Source organism: Panthera onca, chromosome A2 (genome assembly GCF_046562875.1).
Source record: "Panthera onca isolate mPanOnc1 chromosome A2, mPanOnc1 haplotype 2, whole genome shotgun sequence".
Classification (NCBI taxonomy): Eukaryota; Metazoa; Chordata; class Mammalia; order Carnivora; family Felidae; genus Panthera; species Panthera onca.
The window spans coordinates 127,469,822-127,492,784 of record NC_138340.1 but is presented as its reverse complement, the minus strand read 5'-3'; the positions used below and the strand labels follow the sequence as shown (position 1 = coordinate 127,492,784).

General features: G+C 41.6%; 1 protein-coding gene across 2 annotated transcripts in view; it reads left to right on the top strand.

Annotated features, from left to right (window-relative positions):
- Positions 1 to 22,963, top strand: part of THAP5 (THAP domain containing 5) — a 184,561-nt gene that overhangs the window by 137,612 nt on the left and 23,986 nt on the right. The window contains exons 9-12 of one of the 2 annotated variants that reach the window (XR_013553021.2): positions 4,268 to 4,381; positions 4,972 to 5,123; positions 13,831 to 13,946; positions 17,408 to 17,565. The gene's annotated coding sequence lies outside the window, so the exon portion shown is untranslated. Of the gene's footprint in view, positions 1 to 4,267; positions 4,382 to 4,971; positions 5,124 to 13,830; positions 13,947 to 17,407; positions 17,566 to 22,963 lie in introns of those variants that run through there. The other variant, XR_013553019.2, reaches the window with a different exon arrangement.

The following is a 22,963-nucleotide window of genomic DNA, read 5'->3' as shown; positions in this document are numbered from 1 at the left end:
CTCTTCTAAGTTGTGTTTGTATTTTTTTAAATGAAGAAATGGTATTTTCTGGTTTTGGAAATAACAGAGAGATGCAGCACTAACTCTGAAGGTGAAAGTGGCAGGCTGAAGTGCAACTGTAGACTTTGTGACCTGCCAACTTGAGTGACAGGCTATTTACACTCATTAGGGGACTCCAAGAATTGAAGGCCTCTGTGGATTTCTTGACTTTTTCGAATACTTAAAAAAAGTGTTTTTTTTAAAGGGCATCATTTAGGAATCATCCAATTATCTTATGATTTATAATCTGTATGCTTAAGTTTCTGTGGAGCTTATCAATACAGTAGAGGCATTAGTGATTAATAATTAGTAGTGAGAAACCATAAAGGTTCAGAACGTGTAGTCATTTAGAGAGGCAGCACAGCCCAGTGGTTAAGGCACAGGCTCTGAAGCCAGCCTACATTTGAACCATGGCTCCATGACCTTGGACAACTGACTTAACCTCTCTGAGCCTATTTTTCCACCTATAAAAATAGCATGAAAAAAGTACTTTCACATGAGATTGTTTTAAGGACTAGATTCTTGAGTCAAGACCCAGGCATCAGTATTTTTTTTAACATCCAGATGATTCTCATGTGCAGCTAAGCTCTCCAGCCAGAGGTACCCCTTGCCTGTGACCTTTGGCTACTTCTCAGAGGATGCCAAAGTAGAGGAGGCCCAGATTTGATGGGACACCTGGCAGGCTGAGAGGAGGGTGAACGAAATCTCACACAAGCTTCTTTTCCACAGGCACTGTGTGCAGGAAAGGCTCCTCTCCACCCTGGATGTCTACCTCATGTGCCACATAAAAATTAAAAAAAAAAAAAAAGCCTTCCAGCAGCACCACTGGCCCAAAGCACAGCCATGACTTTCCCACACTCTAGGTGGGTAGCTCTGCTCAAAGTGTACAAACTGACGAGTGTCATTTCTGTGCTCCAGGGCTGAGGTCTAGGGGGTCTCCAAATTGGTCACTTCCTGCAGTTTGTGGCAGAATGTTCCTTCTATGACACCCATGAAGCTGAAAGGTGACTGCTCTAACCATGCCTCCTCAGCAAATAAGGGCTTCCTCATTCATTCATAATCATTACTCTAAGCGATTTGAACTGAATTTGAAACCCAGTTGCATTACCAAGGCATTTTCAACCTAACGTTTGTCAATGAAAGACAAGAAAGAGCGTTTGATTCTTTAAATATCATTTTTGAATTGTTGTTACATGGTTTTAAAATTTTTATTCCCAGCCTTGAGAATAATGGTTTTTGTCAAGAATTTTAAAAGATCATCATTTAAAATCTTGCTCAGGGGTCGCCTGTGTGGCTCAGTCAGTTAAGCATCTGACTTTGCCTCAGATTGTGGTCTCGTAGTTTGCTGCTGTCTGTGCAGATCCCACTTCAGACCTCCTGGCTCCCTCTCTCTCTGCCTCTCCCCTGCTCATGCTCTCTCTCTCAAAAATAAATAAACATTTAAAATAAATAAGTAAATAAATAATAAATAAATGATACCTTGACTAGAAATTGCATTTTGCCATTTCATGCATAAAACCTGACTTTTTAAAGATTCTATGTGGAAGTTTTATACAAATTCATTTTCTTAACATAATTATGTAATATAAAAAAATTATTTTTTCACCAATAGTCATGGAGATACCCCCTAACTCCCCTTGAGCTTCTCCCAATGTGCTGAACAAATACCATTGTTTTCTTTTTTTTCTTATTTATTTTTGAGAGACAGAGAGACAGAACATGAGTGGGGGAGGGGCAGAGAGTGAGAGGGAGACACACAATCTGAAGCAGGCTCCAGGCCCTGAGTTGTCAGCACAGAGCCCGATGCAGGGCTCGAACCAATGAGCCTTGAGATCATGACCTGAGCTGAAGTCGGACGCTTAACCGATTGAACCACCCAGGCGCCCCTAAATATCGTTGTTTTCTATGTGTGCTGTGATGGGTCGGGAAGCATGGCCTTAAAGAAGTTTTGCATGAAACATATGCAAGAATATTTATAGTGAGACAAACAGGAAACCACCCAAAAGTCCATCAACAATAGAATGGACAAATGATGGTGTGCTCATTCAATGGAATAGGTTGCAGCAAGGGAAATCAATGAATTTCAGCAGCATGTCAACATGAATGAATCTCAAAACCTTGAGATTAAGCAAGGAAATAAAACAAGCCACAGAAGAAAACGTACCAAGTTCAAAAATAGGCAAAACCAAACAAAAAATCTGTGATTTTTAAAGGGAAAATAGAACCATTTATTCATTTGAGTCTGCTCAGAGCTCAGAGACTTGAAGTTTGGTGGTTTTGTTCTACCTGGATCCTCTTTCCCCGAAATGATTTGGTTTGTTCTTCCCTGTAATTAGGTCTCTGTTCAAACAGCACCTTAGCTGTGTGAGGTCTTCCTAGACCAGCTGATATAAAATCCTGCCAGAGAACGTGCAACATACACACATGCAGACAAACCCACACATGCACACACCACACAACAAATACACACCAAGCGCCTGTCTCCTACCCACCTTATTTGACTTTTCTTCATAGAATTCAACATGTGGCATACAGATTTGTTTCCTTTCTGTCTCACCCAGCCCCCCAAACGGCAGGAACTCGTTTTGTTCACTGCTGCCTCTCCAGCACCTATAACTATTGATGGCACCTACTAGGAGTTCCGTTAAAATCTACTGGATCCAAATGAACATGTATTTAGCACCTACTTTATCACAGCCTACCAAAATCGAGTGCAGGTACAAAATTTAGAGTCACCAACGGGCGTGTGGAAAAATGAAACCTTGTTTTGCCATAATTGCATCTTATTTTGTCTCAGAATCCAGTTTTCACTGGTTGAGAAAATCTAAAACTTTATATTCCAAAGTAAACCTTGCCCTTCTGGATTTTCCTGCAGGCTCTCCTTTAGAGCAAACAGTCAATACAATATTTTACCCCACTCCCCACCTGGCCCTTGTTTCTCCCCCTCTCCTTGGAGGTGAGTTCGTTCCTGAGAGGTGGGGGCTTACAGTGCAGAGTGAGGGGCCCCCCACCTCCTTCATACAGGCTGTTGCATGCTGACATCTGTGACAGTCTTACTTGTCCTGTGGGACCTTTGTTCGCAGACATCTGTCTCCACTGTACCCACTGATGAAATATTTGAATTCCCCCTCCGCTCTCTGCTCTCAGGAGCCACCCACATTACTGATTATTTTTGTTCTCATTGCACGGCAGTTCCGCCACCTATGAGCCCCTTTGAGGGGCGTAGGCAACTTTCAGATAACTTCCTATACCACCCTAGAATTGCAAGAGATCAGGAAAAGGGATGCAAAGGTTTTCTCTCACATCATTTCATGTCTATTGCACCTCTCCCACGTTGATCTATGACGTTGCTGCCTCTTCAGACTTCACCCAGAAGGATGCTCTGAGGTGCCCCCAAACTCACAGGGAGTCTCCCTGGCATCCACCTCGAGCATCCTTCTCCTCTAGCGAATCAAGCTTGATCTCAAATCCCCCCACGCAGCAAAAACAAGCTCTTCCATCATCCTGAATCTCTCCCTATTCTCCAAAAACTCAAAGAACTTTTTCTCTCTCAAAAATCTTGGCTCTGGCTCTATTACCAGAGGTTTTCAAAGTAGTTGACTCTATTCAGAAACTCGACTGATTCTGAACCCATCAGCTCCCAGAGCAATGAATGACTCAATGGGTGGAAAGCTGGGGGCAGCAAGCAAAGTGAAGAAAAGAGGAACATCTGTTGTTTTCTTGGAGTTTTATCTCACTACAGCAGAACCCATGGCACCAAAAGAGCTTAGGAAATGGCTTTACAAGTTTAGGTAGTGCTTTATTTATCTAATCCTTTGGGAAATCTGCAAGAGTACTTTTTTTTTTCTGTCTAACAGATGTTCACTACCTGTAACTCCCATTTTTCTTTGTTTTTAACAATTCTTGATGGAAATATTTGTACCGCATATTTCACATCTTACGAACGTATTCAGTGTATAATCTAGAAGATATGGCCCAATTTTCAAAAGAAAGTTGTCTTATCAAGAATATCAATTATTACCTCATGCTATTTGATAGCTCTGAAAACTATCATGGGTTAGGGAAATGAGCAGGATGGCTTGACTTCTACTATATCCTGGCTCATCTGTTATTCTTTCTTCCACCTCCTTTCTTATCAGCTTTTCTCAAGGCTGCTACTATTTCTGAAGGCCAGGAGGAGTGCCTGGGCACCCTTTCTGTCTATAACAGATTGTTCTTGCTTCTCCAGGTGTGGTCCTTGGGCCGTGGCATCAGCATCACCTAGGAGTCTTCAGAAATGCAGAATCTTGGACCCGTCCCTAGATCAACTGAAGTAGAGTCTACATTTTATCACGATCCCAAGGTGATTCATGGACACATTAAAGTTGAAGAAGCACCGCTCCAGATTCAGTGCTTCCCGAGCCAGACTGAGTTCTGGCCTCACTCCCAAGAAATGTCAGTTCAGTCCCAGCTCAGACCTGAGCTGCCTCCTACCTACCCACCCCATGTAATTGTGATTTAGATGACTTGTGGCCCAGTACTGGGCTGACTTTCGTAGGTACAGAACAATTCCCAGTATAGGATGAGCTAGGACAATTTTCCTTCACCTAGAGTCTGGACTGACATTGGGGCAGTAAGTCAAGGAGGCAGCTAACAGGAAAAAGAATGTGGTAGAGAAAAGCATCCTCAGATACTTTTTTGTACATAAATCCCATCAGCTTTATTGCGATGATAAATCATTGCGGTTGTGGTTACAAACATACGTACACTTTTTCCTGCAAATCCCCCAGATTGTACTTCTGTGACTTATTTTTATCTACAAAACATCCCTTGGTATCTATCATGACTTGATTTCACCTGAATTGCAATTTTCCCTGGACTGGAGGGAGGAGGGGCGGATAGGGTGAGATCAGCTGGTCTCTTCTGACCCCTATCTGGATCTTATAACTGTAGGTCAGGAGAATATGTTCTGGAGCTAGACTGTCTGGGTTCACGTCCTGACTCTACCCTTGTCACTGAATGGTGCAATGCCAGTTATTTCAACTCTCTGCCTCAGTTTCCTCACTTATAGTATGGAGAGGATCATAACTGCCCCTACCTCTCAGGTAAGTGTAAGATTTATATGAACTAATCACATGTAAAGTGCTTAGAACCATAGCTGATACATAGCAAGTGCTCAACAAATCATTGTTGTTATTATTACTATTATTATTATTCCTAAACCCAAATAGAAAGCCTTAAAGCCACTTTTATTTCCTCCTTAAGCCATTGACCTTGAAGTCAATTTATTTCTCATCTCTGGGTCTCAGTTTCCTCATCAGTAAAAGAAGGTAAGAACAGTGCTTACCTCACAGTGGAGTAAGAATAACATGAGATTTTTAGAGAAGCACCTAGCAGAATGTCTGACACACATAGGCTCTGAGCAAATCTTAGCTGCTTTCTCTCCTTTGCCATGAAAACAAATAGTCAACACAACTAAATGTTATGTTATCTTACATGCAATTCACATTCAAGAGGCTAGTCGCAAGAAACACCTATTCACCCTTCAGGACCCACCTTAAATACTGTCTTCAGTGTAGCTCCCCCACACTCGCACAGGTACCCCATCGCTCTGTATTCCAACTGCCCCCATAGCATTTAGTCTACTGGGTTGTGACACATCTGCTTGAATGTACATCCCCCAAATTAGACTGTGCACTGGTTGGGGACAAATCTCATATTTTATTCATATCTACATCCCCAGGAGACCAGACAGGGCCTTACGCAGAGTAGGCAGTATTAGTGGCATGGGTAGGTGGATGAGTTGGTCAATGGGTGGGAAGATGGGCGGAAATAAGGAAGCCTGGGGAAGTTCCTTAGCCCTCCTGACATCATGGAAAGATGTAGAGATGTGTTTAGCTCCTCTTGTTCCCAGTTGTGTTGGAAGACTGGAGCTAAACTCTGCAGGTAGAGTGCAGTATTCTGTTAAGTTATGGGTAAGGAGCTCTTTCCATCTAGGTGGAAATTCAGACAGAAAATAGAAACGAGTTCATAGCATTTAGGAGCTTCAATTCCGTAGCTGAAGAGTACTGGGGTTGTTCAGAGTTTATGCAAACCCTTTAGGATGGCGTCCTATGTCCTCTCTGATCTGGTCTCACCATCTCCTCCCAGGCTCCGTTCTTCTCTATCTCTTCTTCGCTACCTCCTGAGAACATTTTCAGTCCAAGAACATTTTCCAGGTGCCCATCTCAGCCAATTGCTCCCTCTGCACACTCTCAGAACACTACTGAATTTTATGTCTTTGCAGTGTTACTTGCCCATTTTACAGATAAGGAAGCTGAGGATTAGAGAGATGATGTAATTTGCCCAAGTTCACACAGGTAGTAAATAGAAGCATCAGGATTTGAATGTGGCTGCGTGGCTGTAGAGCAAATGCTCTTGAACACCGTGCATAGAGCAGGGGTGTTAGCTTTTTTAGCAGGTATGTCAATAACACTCTGACAAAGGGGTGCTGATGTGCTGACTAGCACAAACCGTTAAAAAAAAGAGAATGCCTAATTACCACAAATCATAACTCTTGGTTACTCCGGTGATTAATCTCTTTATCCATATTATTCTCATGGGAGTAGGGCATATGTATATGTATATATTATATATTACGTATATATGTATATGTATATATATGTGTGAATGTGTGTATATATAATATGTACATATTATATATATGTATATATTATATATATAATATGGTATCAATTTATACAACATATAAATTGTTGATTTCAAATTTATAATCTGTTTCCATGGGCCAGAGTAAAGGCTGAAGTTCAAAGTGGGGTCTAATTAACAGTAACAATTATTCTTTTATTAGTACTTTTTTCTACTTGCTATTGTAGGACTTAAAACCAATGCCAAGCCTCCCCAGAATCTGTTTATTTCAGAGAAGTCTTTTTTTTTTTTAATAATTTTAAGATTTTAGTTTTAAGTACTCCTTACACCTAATGTGGGTATCAAACTCACAACCCAGAGATCAAGAGTCGTATGCTCCACCGACTGAGCCAGCCAGGGAGCCCCTCAGGGAGTCCTTTGAGATGTCATGGACATGAAGGCCATGCTGGCTACTAACACATGGACCTTCTCTTCACCTGTGTTCTGGACGCAGGTTGAGGCTTGCTAATGCTGCTTCTGCTCTCACTAGTATGACAGCACCATATTTCTCCCAATTTACCAAAACCATATTATAATCTAGGTATATGGCAAGAGAATGCCTGTCTCCTTTATTATTCCCCTTAGGACTCTAAACTCCAAAGTGATTTTAGATTATGTTTGTGTCCCCCAAATTTTAGCAAGACCAGGTCTTTTAGTTTTGACTAGACACCCAACCACTGGGCTAGTGAAGAGTTCCTAGTATGGACCTTCGATTCCTGTTCTTTAGAGCTCTACCTTCTCCAGTACTCACTTTCCTCCCTGTGCTTCCAGACTCAGAACCAGACTCAAGGTCTGCATTTGACTTTGAAGCCTCTTTGGACTTTACTATTCCCTGTAAATTTCTGAGGGTAATAACACCACCTTGTTTTTGTTTTTTGTTTTTTTGTTGTTTTTTTTTTACAGTTCCTTTCCAAATAAACAGTACATCTTTGAACTTCTTATTAATCTTTGTCACCAACCTTGGGGATGGGCAAGGCTGGTGTTAGTTACTGCCCCAATCTGTAGGTGAGGCAATGTAGACAGGTATTAAGGAAATACAGAAAATAACATACGATCCCCAAAGAAAGGCCAGGATCTGGCCTTGTTTAGCATAGGTGGAGAAACCTGAGTCACCATGAAATCATAGTTTTCAACTTCATTGATGAAAAAGTTTCTTACCTAGTAGCTTGATGGGGACCAGATGTCCCTTTCCTAAGTTTAGGACAAAATGAAAAGGAACACTTTTCTTGCAGCTTAGAGTTGATGTGTGGAAGAAGGTTATGATGAAGACAATGCAATGGCATTAGGAAGGGAACTTGTGGACAGTAGGTAAAATGAGCATAGATTTTCATTTCTTTGGGATTGCTTAAGGAGCCTCTTAGAGGGAAATAAATTATGTAACCACAGGACCTTATCTTGTGATATGGGTTCTTTATGTCATCCCATTCCCAACATGACCAGAAGAAACCTGGAATAATATTTTCCAAAGAAGTTTCTGCTCTTGAAAGAAAAGTAGCTTATCTGGTCACTTAACTTTAGGAAATTTTGGGTTAAGAAAAGTTAAACAGGTTGTTTTTTGTTTTTTGTTTTTGCAGTATCTTTTTTTTTTCCTCTTGGGGATATGAATCTCTGACAATAAAATAATATTCTCTATTTTCTTAAGTATTTGTCCACATAACTCATTCCTCCCAGGGTATTTTTTAGGTCCCAATTTCACAAATTGCACTTTGATCCAATGTGTAGGTATTTCTATAGAAATAGAATCTCTTAAAGAGGTTCTAAGACACACCTCTCTCCTAAACAGCCTTTCCTTCTGGCCCTGCCAAGGACCAATGGGACATCCTTTCACAGGCAAAGCCTTTTGAAGAGGTGTAGGATTTGCCCTTGGGTTCATTACAGCAGAATACCCAGGAATCCAATTAATCCTCAGGTCCAAGTTCCAATTCCCAGTCCCTGGCCTTCATGGTTTCCAAGTTATGTGTTCATTTTCCTGATCAGGCCATGTTATAGACTGAATTGTGTCCCCCACCAAATTTGTGTATTGAAGCCCTAGCCCCTACTGTGACTGCATTTGGAGATAGGGCCTTTATGAAGGTAAATGAGGTTAAATTAAGTCATAAGGCTGGGACCCTAATACAAAAGGACAGGTGTTCTTACAAAAAGAGGAGGAGACAGAGACAGAGACCAGAGAGCTCTCTGTCTCTCTGCACATGAACAGAGGACAGGCCATGTGATGACACAGTAGCAAGGTGGCCATTTGTAAACTGGGCAGTGAGTCTTTACCACAAACCAACCTTAGCAGTCCCTTGACCTTGGACGTCTAGCCTTGAGAACTACAAGAAAATAGATTTCTGTTGTTTAAGCTACCCAGTCTGTGGCATTTTGTTATGGCAGCCCTAGCGGCTAGTACAGGCCATTGAGATCCAAACAGGTCTCTTCCACAATTAAGAGAAATCTCAGCGCAGTAAATTTCCCCATAGCCTTCTTCAAAGAAATATATGTCTGGGATTCCTTCTGCCCCATTGATTATTCCCTAGTCACTGGCTTCTATAATGCAGAGAAATACTCTTCTGCCTTTGAGCATCCTATAGAATAAGGATCAGCAACAGGCCAGGCATCACCTAATCTCAACCATACAAAGACTCCCGCAGGACCAAGGAACACAGGCAGAGAATTTCATTCTCTCGGCATCTCTGCTCCTATGCAAACAGGATTTGCTGGAGAAATGATTCACCCCGCCTAAGAAAATTACCTTAAAGTAGTTGCTAATGACTATCCAACAAAGACTGCTCGGTGTGGAGCACTGCAGCCACCTGACACAGCACAAATTCTGACATTTTGGCAGCGTTCCTTTGTCTTACATAAATCATCTCATCTTCGCAAGGAACTGGGGCTGCCAAAAGCTCCAGTGAACAAACACAGCCTGGCAGATGTCACGATGGGACCAAGAATACAGGGTCCTGGAAAGGGGACCGGCAGGCTGACACACCTCCTTAAGTCCCAGGAGGCATGGGGAGGGCAACAGACACAAGCTGACCTGCATGTTAATGTCTCCCAAGTACAGAGAATAGAACATGGGAGACAGAGGAGGAGAAGTTGGTTTGGAAGTGTTTTAAAGTGAAACCAAACACGTCTCACCACTTTAACCACTGAGGAGATTTTCAGATTATTCAAAGGCAAAGGCATCCTATAAACAAAATATAAGCACATAAAACATGTTTTTAACTGGAAAGAGCAATCCAGGGCTATTTTAGATGCTTCATATAACAGAAATACTTATGTTTTTAAAATTTATTTATTTGTTATTTGATAGAGTGTGCAGGAGAGGGGCACAGAGACAGGGGGAGAGAGAATCCCAAGCAGGCTCCACACTGTCAGCACATGGAGTCCCATGAGTGGCTTGATCTCATGATCATGATCTGGGCCGAAATCAAGAGTCAGACAGTTAACTGTCAGAGCCACTCAGGTGCTGCCCCAGGAATATTTATGTTTAAATAGAAGGAAGAAAAATGGTTAATTGGATTCTTTTGAAAGAAAGACCATTAAAGCATATTTTTACAATAATTGGTACTGTCCTGCCCAGGGACACTTGAGTCCGCAGAAGTCCCTCAGGGAGTATGAGAAATCACCCCGCCTGCAGTGGCAGCCTCTTGGATACATCTTGGATACATACACTGCCACCATGCCACCATGATGAAAACCATGTTTTCAAACTGCAGAACTTTTCACATCACCCCCTTACTTAAAAACCAACAGTTGGTTCTTTTTGCCTTCCAAATGTAATCTAAAATCATCAGCCTGGGCCATGGGCTTCTTTATAATGGCCTTCTGCATATCCCTCTGCCATCATCTCCTGCCCTCAGACATCACCCTCCACTATTGCTATCCAAACTGCTTACTCTCTTCATCTCCACAACTTTACACATACTATTTCCTCCTCTACTCTACTGAGTGAATTATAGCTCATTCTTCAAGATATGGGTCAAATATACCCTTCTTTTCATGTCTCTAGGCAGTGTCATTATTCCCTCCCCTATACCCCCAGAATGCTCCATTCTTCCCTCTGATATAAGATTAGTGTTCAGTACTGTGACTATTAGTTAGGATATATTGATAAATGTTGGGATGGTGAGCCTTTGAGGCAGGCACCTTTCTTATTCAACTTTGAATCTATTTGATACCCTCTAGGCTAAGCATATTATCTGTTGGCCCAGAAAAATCTTTTCCTATTAAAATATGTGGAAACAAACAGACAAATGAAAAACATGAGGTGATTCATAAAATATCCTGAAGCCTATGGAAAAAGTAATGTTTCCTGAAAACTTAGAAGAACATGTATATAAACATGTCTTTCAACAACCAAGGAGGAAGGAAGGAAGGAAGGAAGGAAGGAAGGAAGGAAGGAAGGAAGGAAGGAAGAAAGGAAGGGAGGGAAGTGGGAGGGAGGGAGGAAAAAGGAAAAAATCAAAAGGTATTGGCTTTGTGTCTTCAAAAAGACATGGAGGGCATAACCTCCAGAAAAGAGGATCAGAGAACTACAAGGACAGAAGAGTTGAGATGAAAGAATAGATATAGTAGGAACTTATGAAGCTGAAAGAAAAAAATACAAAAAAGCAAGGAATTACAAAATGCAAAAGCAAAACCAAGACTGAATTAGAGCCATAAACAGCGATTTCTCATAGTTCAGCTCTGTTTCCCCACCTGGCACATCAGATCCTGGCTCCTTCCTCCTGCCTGGTCTGTGCTACAGAAGTCCCAGCAGATCTTCTGACTTACCCCCCTCTTGTTATGAATCTCTGCTATCTGGGATATATCAGCTGAGGGAAGAGGTAACAAGAAGGGCATGTAATTAGCCTTCTTGGGTATGTAGGCAGCTGCATCTTGGCCACTGGATGCCAAAAAGTTAAAGAACATAGGTCATCTAAGTAACAAAAAGGATAAACAAAAATAAAAATAATAGTAAAATAAGAATAAAGATTCATCATGTTTACGAAATTAGTATTTTGCTTTTTTAAAGATGATAAGTTAAGGATCTGACTCCAAAAGCAAAGTCAACAAAAGCAAAAAGAAACAAATGGGGCTACATCAAACTAAAAAGCTTCTTTCTGCACAAAGGAAATCATAAAGAAAAAGAAATATCAACCTACCAAATGGCAGAAAATATTTGCAAGTCATATATTTGATATGGGGTTAATATCCAAAATATATAAAGAACTCATATAATTCAATGGCAAAAAACAAAAACAAAAACAAAAAACAATCTGATTAAAAAATTGGCAGAGGATCTGAGTAAACATTTTCCAAAGAAAACATACCAACAGATGGCCAACAGATACATGAAAAGATGTTCAACATCACTAATTGTCAGGGAAATGCAAATCAAAATCATAGTTAGGTATCACCTCATACCTTTTAGAATGGCTATTATCAAAAAGACAAGAAGTAGCAAGTATTGGTGAGGATGTGGAGAAAACAGAACCTTTGTGCACTGTTGGTGGGTATGCAAACTGGTGCAGCCACTATAGAAGAGTATGGAGGTTCCTCAAAAAATTTAAAATAGAACTACCATGTGACCCAGCAGTTCTACTTATGGGTATTTATCTGAAGAAAATAAAAACACTAACTCAAGGGCAATATGGGTAGCTCAGTAGATTGAGTGTCCGACTCTTGATTTCGGCTCAGGTGATGGTCTCAGGGTTTCTTGGGTTCAGACTCTGCATTAGGCTCTGTGCTGACAGTGCAGAGTCTGCTTGAGATTCTCCCTTTCTCTCTACCCCTCCCCCACTCGTACTCTTCTCTGTCTCTCTCAAAATAAATAAACTTAAAAAAATTCAAAAAGATATTTTCACTCTCATATTTATTGTAGAATTATTTATAACAGCCAAGATAGAGAAACAATGTAAGTGTCCATTGATGGACGCATGGATATGTGGTATGTATGTATGTATGTATGTATGAATGAGTGAACGAATGTGTGGAATACTACTCAGCCATAAAGAATAATGAAATTTTGCCATTTGCAACAATATGGATGGATCTTGAAGGCACTATGCTAAGTGAAGTAAGTCAGACAGAGAAAGACAAATATATGATCTCACACATATGTGGCATCTAAAAGCAAACAAACAAATAAAAAAAAAAAAGCTCATAGATACAGAAAACAGATTAGTCATTGCTGGAGACAGGAGGAGGGAGGTGGGTGAAATGGGTGAAGCAGGTCAAAAGGTACAAACTTCCAGTTATAAAATAATTAATGGGGATGGAATGCACAGCATGGTGATTATAGTTAATGATATTGTATTGCATGTTTGAAAGTTCCTAAGAGAATAGACCTTAATAGTCCCTATCACAAGAGAAAAAAAATACATAAATATGAATGAAGATGGATGTTAACTAGATTTATTACTGTGATCATTTTGTAATATATACAAATATTGAATCATTATGTTGTATACCCAAAACTAATATAACGTTGTATGTCAAGCATACATCAATAAAAAATTTTAATAAAGATAAGAAATTCTATTTTTACAACACCAGGATATTTGGAAAATACCCCAAAAGTAAGTATTAAAAAGAAGTAAACACTATCCCCAAATTACCACCAACACTATAATCTACATTTTTCCAAAAATTTTTCATGGTAATACATAAAAAATTGCATAGTTATCCTACACTCATACTCATATCCTACATAATTTCCTTAAGTCTCTGTTGAACATAGCCTATTAGAGTAAATAAATTTAGCTGCTATAAGAAATAAGCCCAGGGGTGCCTGGGTGGCTCAGTTGGTTGAGCGTCCGACTTCGGCTCAGGTCATGATCTTATAGCTCATGAGTTCGAGCCCCACGTCGGGCTCTGTGCTGACAGCTCAGAGCCTGGAGCCTGCGTCGGATTCTGTGTCTCCCTCTCTCTCTGACCCTAACCCAGTCGCATTCTGTCTCTGACTCTCTCAAAAATAAATAAACATTAAAAAAAATTAAAAAAAAAAAAGCCCAGAAATCTGCATCTAAAATGATAAAAGTGTATGACTTCACCAGATCGCAGACCACTGCACACAACAGAGCCATTCCCCCTGTCACACCAAGGATCCTTTCAGCCTGTGATGCTAGGAGCATGAGGCAACATCTTCAACATTCCTTGTAGGTCACTATGGAAAGAGAAGAAGGAATGGAAAGCAACATGGGTTTCTGAGAGGACAGGCCAGGAAGAAGCATGCATCACTTCTGCTGACATCCGTGGACTCGATTTCAGTCATGGAGGTGAGGGTCTGACTCCAAAAACAAAGGTGACAAAAAGGAGTAAGGGTATAAAATTTAGCTGCATGCCCAACACAAAAGGAGACACAGAGACTAGTGAGCATTAGCAGTCTTTGGGTTGTGTGGTGGTTTCAAAATATGTCCACCAATTACCTGATGCTCCTCCCTTCAAAAGGTAGAGCCTAATTCCCTTACCCTCGAGTGTGGAAGTTCTAGCAAAGCGATGCAATGGTGTATGGCTTCTGAGACTAGGCCATAAGAGACATTGCAACTTCCTCCTTGCTCACTCTCTCTTCTCTCTTGAATCACTTACTCTGAAGGAATGTCAGCTTCCTGTCAGGAAGACACTCAAATAGCCATGTAAAGAGGCTGAGGTGATAAGGATTTAAGACTCCTGCCAACAGCTAGCAACAACTGAGACAGACTTCCTCTTAACCGCCAGCCATCTGAAAAGGCCATCTTGGAATTCATCTTCTAGCCCCAGTCCCACCTTCAGATGATTGCAGCCCTAGCCAACATTAGGACTGCCACCTCATGAGAGATCCAAACTAGAAATCTTAGATTTTGACACAAAACCTGTGTGACACAATAAATGTTTAACATTTTAAGCCACTAAGTTTTAGGATAATTTGTTATATACCAATAGATGCTTAATGGAGCATAGATCAACACACACAGCATAAGCCTAGGCAAAATGTCGCCTAGTGGGACTTTGGGCCCAGACCTAAGATCAAACCCTTAATGGAGGCTCAGTGACTCTCTTACTTAAACGTGGCAGCTATGAGAGCGAGAGGCAAAGCTGACAAAGACACTTCCTCTATGTATTTCCCTTCGGTCCAGACCGTATTCTGGCCCTCTAAGTATTACCACTCAAAGGGTCAGGTAAAGCCATTCCAAGGGAAATCATGCCAAAGAAAAACAAGGAAGAGGAAGGTGGAATCTGAATCTGAACAACATGTTCCTGGAGGTAGAAGGAGGAGGCAGCCCCTTACCCCTCTTACAGAAGTAGTGCCAGGAGAAAGGAGAGCAAATTTGCAGAAAGGGAAAAGAAAAATGGAAAACTTTCCATCCTGACCTGGAATCAAAACCTCTTTCCTTGTTTCTCAAAATTCTCTACATCAAAGTGCTGGGAGTCATTACATATCCTTATACACAGATCCATTCACATTAGAATTCTTGTGACATGGGATGGAGTGGGTTAATACAGAGGATCTTATGCCTTCCTGGGAGACCAAATGGTGTTATTTCCTGGCCTCATTCTTCTCTGCTTTCTGATAATAAAGGCTGGAGTCTGGCTTAATTCCATGATAGAATAACAATTTCTAACAATAGCCTATCTTCTCAAGTTCATTTTCACTTAATAACATCATATTCTAATACACAGAGTTACTCAAACGAATAACCAACAAAGTGTTTCCAAATGGAGACAGAAATAAACTGCCTTTAATGGACAGAGTACTTAGTACGTTAATTGTTTACACACAGCAACAAACATTGATTGCATTGGTTTGTTAATGTCTAAAGTTCTTAAATGATTTTTTTAATAAATTAAAACTGTCCCCTTTTACTGGATTATCACTAATTATTTCCATCTTGACAGATAGCTCATATTATGCTTTGGGTAAATTATGTTTTTTAATGTTTATTTATTTTTGAGAGAGAGAGAGAGAGAGAGTGGAGGAGGGGCAGGGAGCAAGGGAGACACAGTATCCAAAGCAGGCTCCAAGCTCTGAGCAGCCAGCACAGAGCCCTATGTGAGGCTCGAACCCACAAACCATGAGATCATGACCTGAACCAAAGTCAGACACCCAACCGGCTGAGCCACCCAGGCGCCCCTGCTTTGGGTAAATTATTAACAAATTCTGAATTTAGCTCAAATTAAAGAAATGTTTTACCAGCAATAGCAATATAGCTATTGTTCAGCAGTCAGTTTTATCCCTTGTTTGAAAGACTAACTTGCCTGGTAGGCCCTTTCTAAATGGATAGAGATAGGTAGGTAGGTAAGTAGGTAGGTAGATAAGTAGGTAGACAAGAGGATGGATAGAAAGAAAAAATGAGGGGTGCCTCGGTGGCTCGGTCGGTTAACCATCTGACTTCGGCTCAGGTCACGATCTCATGGTTTGTGAATTCAAGACCCGCGTCAGGGTCTGTGCTGACAGTTCAGAGCCTGGAGCCTGCTTCAGATTCTGTGTGTCTCTCTCTCTTCCCCTCTCTGGTTTGTGCTCTGTCTCTCTCAAAAGTAAATAAACATTAAAAATTTTTTTAAAAAGAAGGAGAAAATGAGATAGGGAAAGAGAGAGATGGGTGTACACAAATATAAGGCACGGCTGAAACACACAGGAGACAAAACGTCTTAATTGCTTGGCAGAAAGCACAACACCCTGAGATCTGAGACCTGGTTCTGTGTCCTACTCTGGCACTTAGAACTTTTTCACTCAAAGCAAGTAACTGAAAGCATTCTCAAGTCTATGTCCCTGTTCCTGATAGGGAACACCGCCATGCTGTCCTGCCTATGGCGTTGAAATACTTAATATAGGTGCTAGTGCTCTCAAAGAACAATCCAGAGTGCAAGAGATCATGCAGATGAAGACAAAATGCCTCATGTGGCCGCCATCTCCAACTCGTAACCCTCCACTTCCAAAATTGCTTTTGCTGCTCTGATGGGAGTAGAGGCAGCTTCTTGCCAGAATTCCATTGTGTTTAGTTCCCCCTCACACTTTGTTCTTGCCTGCCCCAAACCTTCGCTTCCAGAATAGACCCAAGCTCCTGCTAAAATAAAATTTAAATATAAAAAGGATTTTAATATCTCTGAGCACATGACAGCCAAAACCCAAACTCTGATTAGATTCCTTGCTATGCTTGACCCTAAACTCAAAGCACCAAAAGAACAAAATTGTTCACTCTTTCTCCTCCCTCCTCACATCTAGTGTGTTGGAATGACCTTTGATGACCTTTGCCCTCCCTTCAGGTCTAAGAATCTTCATCATAGTATCCCAAGGCTTTATCCAAAGCCACCAGATTCTCATCATTTTACCAAGCCTACCCTGAGCTCCCAAGACCACCACACAGTTAATCTACCCCTAGGACACTCCCACTCCCACCTCCCCAAACACAGGACAGTGCAGAAAGGGCAAGTTCCCTGCCTGTCTTTCCCCATCATATCCTCTGCTAACCTGTGACACAGCATTTTGGTCAAAGCAGAGTTGAATGAATCATAAATGGTGAGAGAGTTCCCACTTGGCAGTTTTCGGCATGGATGGCACCTTACCTTAGTGGATTTGTCAGCTGCTTTTTCGGGCTCAGGAATCATGCCAGCCTTAGCAGCATAGCATAGGGCTCAAGAAAAACTAGCCAAGAAACCATGAATGAGATATAAAATGGCAAATGCGCCCTAGGCTGATGGAGGAGAAGACAGATGTGTAATGTTAATCAAATGATTCACAGGTGCCTCTGGGTCTTTTCAGGATTGCCAGGACCCAGAAACACTTGCATCATCATTGCAACTGTTTGTATCAATGAAGTAAGTTTTTCATCGGCCAACAAAAAATACTCAGAGATGATCTCCAACTTCTGTTAATCCCGTTTGGATTTTAGGGGAGCCAGAGAACTCCAGGTAACTGTGAGTTTTCATCACCTCTTAAGCAACTGAATAAACATACTGGTCACTTTAAGATCCTTTTCCACAAGTCAGCAAAGTCCCTTTTCCCTGGCTTGGTGTCCTCGGTCCCACTAGGGAAATCTCCTAAGTATTCATGCCTACTTATTTACTCTAAATGTTCACACCTGTGCCCCTCTTAGTGGCCACCAGAAAATACATTTGTTGGAAGTCGCCTCGAAAGTAGGCAGTTTGTAATGGTTTTGAGGAGCCTGGCTTCAGCCCAGTTGCCATGACTTTTGTGACTTTTTATTGCCATTGCCACTACTGCTACCACAGGCAAAGGATTATGAGAAACCAGATCTATTACTATCTCAGCAAATGGTGGGACCAAATAATTCTGAGGATCTTGGAGGGGTGAGTGTGTCACATTTTATTTATTTATTTATTTATTTATTTATTTATTTATTTAATGTTTATTCATTTTGAGAGAGAAAAAAAGAGAGAGAAACCAGAGGAGAGGCAGAGAGAGGGAGAGAGAGAATCCTAAGCAAACTCCGTGTTGTCAGTGTAGAGCCGGACATGGGGCTCGATCTCATGAACCATGAGATCATGACCTGCACCAAAAATCAACAATCAGATGCTTAACCAACTAAGCCACCCAGGTGCCCTGTGTCCTATTTTAAAATCAGAATGTGAGTAGGACTTGGCCGTTTTCTTATACTAAGTAAGAGCAAGCTGTCAGCTGCTGGGCTTTGGCCCAGATTCATGGCCAAAGACCTGGGCTTTGTGGCTTTGAGCTTTCTCTACCTTCACTCCTTTCTTCCACACAGTGTGACAATCTGCCTGGGGCCTCAACAATACAGGTTGCACATAGGTACAACCAGGGCGTGGGAAAGTTGATCCCTGGAGAGGACCCTGGGTAAATTCCCAGCCTCGCCATGCTTGGGTGGGAGAGTTCTGAGGCACGTTCCACAGTTTCTCCGAGTCCCTAGAAGGACTGAGTCCCAACTATATCCTACAGCCTCCTCATCCATGTGTCCTGTGTTGGCTTTTTCCTTCTCTGTCTCACTTCACTCCCTGCTTCTGCTTCCTGGGATCTCTTCCCAATAAGCCACCAGCACCTAAGTTCTTGCCTCAGAGTCGTGCTTCAGGATGACCTGAAAAAAATGAAGACCTTCTTATTTCTTTTCCTCTTTCTAAACTGTGCTGGAAACTCACTTTCCTGGAGGCCAAGCTGAAGGTAGTGGATCTGGGGTCTGAGTCATGGGGAGTGTCAGGAGGACACCAAAGAATGCTGAGGACATGAGCTGGATAAGCCCCCTGCAGTGCCTAGCTAATGTCAATAGGTTCCGTGATGACATTTATTAAGAGAACATAGACATAAATGTCACCCTTGCTCCATGTTCCTGTATGGGAACTCCCCAGCATGCTCCAGGGGCTGAACACCCACAGCGGCTGTGGCTTACCGAGCCCTCACCCTGTGCCTGTTCAGGGAGGAGCACTGGGTGGGATGTCACTCCATCTTGGCAGAACTATAAAACTTCCCCCAACACTGCCAGCATCAGCAATAAGGATGGTCTATTGCCTGCTGTTTTTAAACAGATTTACAAATTGAGAACATTGCTTCTCCAGCAACAGCACAGACTTGTCGAGAGCAAACAAGAACACCAACAGTTAGAGTGTTAAAAATGCAGCAGAATATAAGAACTCTGTGACTTTCAGTGTGACTTGCAGCCCTTGCAAGGAGGGAACCCAATACAGAGTCTAGATGCCTAGAGTCCTGTGCTGACGGCATCAGAGCTGAGTCAGGTTGGGGGGGTGGGAACGGCAGAATCCATGAGACATTCCCACTGTTCCAACATGCTAGTGACCAGGTATGCTGTCCGTTAACCCTGGAAGTACACCAAAAATAATGTTTCTTTTGTTGCCTGGTTTTTGGCTAGACCTGTGCTTATTAAAAAACAAATAAACAAGGAGCACCAGGGTGGCTCAGTTGGTTAAGCATCCAACTTCAGCTCAGGTCATGATCATCATGGCCTTTAGTTCCAGCCCTGCATCAGGCTCTGTGCTGACAGCTCGAGCCTGGAGACTGCTTCTGATTCTGTGTCTCCCTTTCTCTCTCTGCCCCTCCCACATTTATGCTGTCTCTCTCTCTCTCTGTCTCTCTCTCTCAAAAATAAATACACATTAAACAATTGACATTAATTTTAAAAAACATTAAAACAAACAAACAAAACTTGTTTGTCCCAACTAATCCTTTTGCTGATTCTACAAATCTCCAGTTTAGAAGTTTCTCCTCACTTCTCACTTCTAGTGTGGGAGTGACCTCTGATGACCTTTGCCTTCCCTCAGGCCCCTTGAAAGAATCTTACGAAATGGGATAAACCCAAGTGACAATGACTGTCAAGATCCTGAGACCTCAAGGGGATCCAAGCTCTAGGTAAACAGCCACTCTTAAGTTATAGTGTTTGAGACAAAGGGTAAGATAATAGAAGACACTTAGGGTTCAAGGTCTCAGAAGTCTGACGTTTTAAAATTAATTGATAGGTGACCAATGCTTGCATGAGAGAACAGTGAGAAAGGGACGTGTTCCTTATCCCTGGGGAATTTCTTAATGTTGTAAAAGATGAGTAACCCCACTAGAGGAAATTGGTTCATAAAATAAAAATATCAATGCAGTGGAACTTTAGGGTCAGAAAAAGCTAGACTCAAACCAAGCTCTGCCACAGAGTAGCTGAGTTCCTTATGCAGTCTACTTATTTGGGACTTCTTTTGAGCTAAGGAGTTGAAACACTTAGGTACTTGCCAGGCATTTCTCCCTTATCTACTTGCCACTTTGTTTATGTTAACGCCCTGCCTCATTCCATGCTTGATAAATCCTACTATATACTCTTTAGTTTCATCTCTCCTTACTGTTACCTAGATATGCTTTTCCTATTTCATTATGAACTTTCAATATAAGTGCCAGATCACAAAAGGACGAATACTATATGACGTGCTTAGAGTAGTTGAATTCAGAGACAGAAAGTAAAGTGGTAGTTGCCAGGGGCTGGGGGAGGGGAGAACGGGGGAGTTAGCATTTAATGGGTATAGGACTTCAGTTTTGCAAGATGAAGAACGTTCTAGTGATGAATGGTGGTGATGGTTGCAAAGCAATATGAGTGTTCTTAAAGCCACTGAACTGTACACCTAAACAGGGTTAAAAAGGTATATTTTATGCTATATGTATTTCACCATAATTTTATGAACAGAACACCTGACTCACTCTTATGATATTTACCTGTAAGATTCACCAGAATGGAAATATTTGTCACATCCAGATCCACCTTAACATTGTTTTCTAGGAAGAATTGAGGTAGAGAAAGACATACTTTCCCCTCCTGGACAAGGAGGATATATGCAGTATGAGTTTTGCTGAGGGAAGAAGAGAGGCAAGGTGGCATTTCCCTCTGAATTTTGGTTTTATGATCATTCTTTCGTCTTCTCTAATTTGCTGTCTTAATTCAACGCCATCCTTAAAAGTGGACGTCTTTCTAAAACAGCCACGTTCGAGGACAAACCACTCTCCCACTGCGTATGTTGGTTAAATTATCACGTTGTTTAAATTATCAGGTGAAAATATTTGCTCTGCGCTGGGTTTTCTGATGGTAACAGGGTTTGAACTTGACTAGACTTTTTTGTTTTATTTTGGTTGTATATCATTTACCCACATAATTTGTCAAATTACTGTATGAATATTTGTACTGATGTTCCCACAAAGGGCACTAAGTACTATACTAAATCTTAGCAGAATCCCTGTTGGAACACTCTGTGAAATTGACAGGACTTGGGTTTTTAGGTGTTTTCCTTCCACCCAGCTGAGCTGCATTCCCATAACCCAATATAAAAGTGTGGCCATTCACATTAACTTAAACTGATGAAATATCTTTTCCTTCCCTTGATTTCCTACAACATATCTTCCAGTTATCCTTTATGCTCTACAATTACTTGGGGGAGTTTGCTTTTTGGCTTAAAAGCCTATTGCCATTTTATTATTTTAGAACACCAAGGGAATCCCTTTCAAGCAAGAGAGCAGCATTTTCTCTTCCGTCTTGAAGGAAGCCAGACACTTCGCTGTCACATTTCAGACTGTGGATTGTTTTCTGACCTCTGGTTTCAAGCAGCATGGATGGCATACGGACTCAGGACTAAGGTTTTGTTTAATGCTAACGAGCATCGTCTCTCCTCGCCTTCTCCCGTGGCTGCTGCTAGTTATCGTGTTAAAACAGTGGTGGCAGCATATCTGCCCAGGCAGTTCCGCTTCTTGCATTTATTCAAATAATTTGGATGCAGATTTTCTTTCTCTTTCAAGCACTGAATATGATTCAGTTCCAAATATCCCTTATTATTTCACCTGCCTTGAAACGGGAATTGTAAGCACTCTGATAAATGATGTGAAAGACTGTCTAATTTCCGTAACAACCTCTGTCAGCTGTTAACTTGCAATTTTATAACATCTAAAACATTCTGAAATTCCTCTGTGCATATCCCTGAGTGAGCTGACAGCCACGTGGCCCCTGCATCAATTCTGCCAAGAAAGAAGGAAAGAGAGAAAAGGAACTATTTTCCTCTTTCTCTGGCAGTGGAAGAACACTGCTCTCAAAGCTCAGCCTGCGTGAACAATGAGTCTTTTTCCATAGAATAGAAGACACAAGAACCCATCACTGCATACTAAGTTGGGCTTAATTAATCTAATTTCTATCTTCAGAACGCTCCCTTTTCCTTTCTCAGAGTCAAGGTGAGGGGAGAATGGGAGGGAACAAAGGTGGGAAGCTCAGAGATCAAAAAAGAACAACTAACCCACCGAAGAACCCAGTGTTGTTTTCAGCGGCTGAAAACCCTCTGAGTTGATGAACCATGTGTTGTGTGTTATGTGTTATGTGAATATTTGTTGCAACATAAAGATAGCGTGAGGTCATCACTAAGCTCACCCTGCTGTAGGTGGTGATCATCTGGTTTGTAATAAGCTTCAGGAAAGACAGCTTTCAAGAGGGGTCCACCACATTCAGGAGCTCTGTAACAGTTACTTTCATAACCCTAAATCCAGAGTTTCCATGAGGACACTCTAAACGAACTGTATAGACTAAATAAACATCGCTGTGGGGTAGGGAGGGCTCCAATATGGAAATCATGGTAACAATACATTGGCAGGAGTTGCATGCTGCAGTAAATTATAATGTAAACAGCTTTCCTTGATAGAAAACCCCATATGGAAAATGGAATCCAGCTGTAGACTATAGATCACATAAAACACCACCATCTCTGCACTGAGTAGGAAAGCTGAAGAAGGTGGTGTAGGGACACTTGGGTTTTTTCAGTCTGCACAGCGGAGGGTGAACTTGATGTGCTGACCTTCATTACAAAAGGTGGGTGCGCAGTTCCC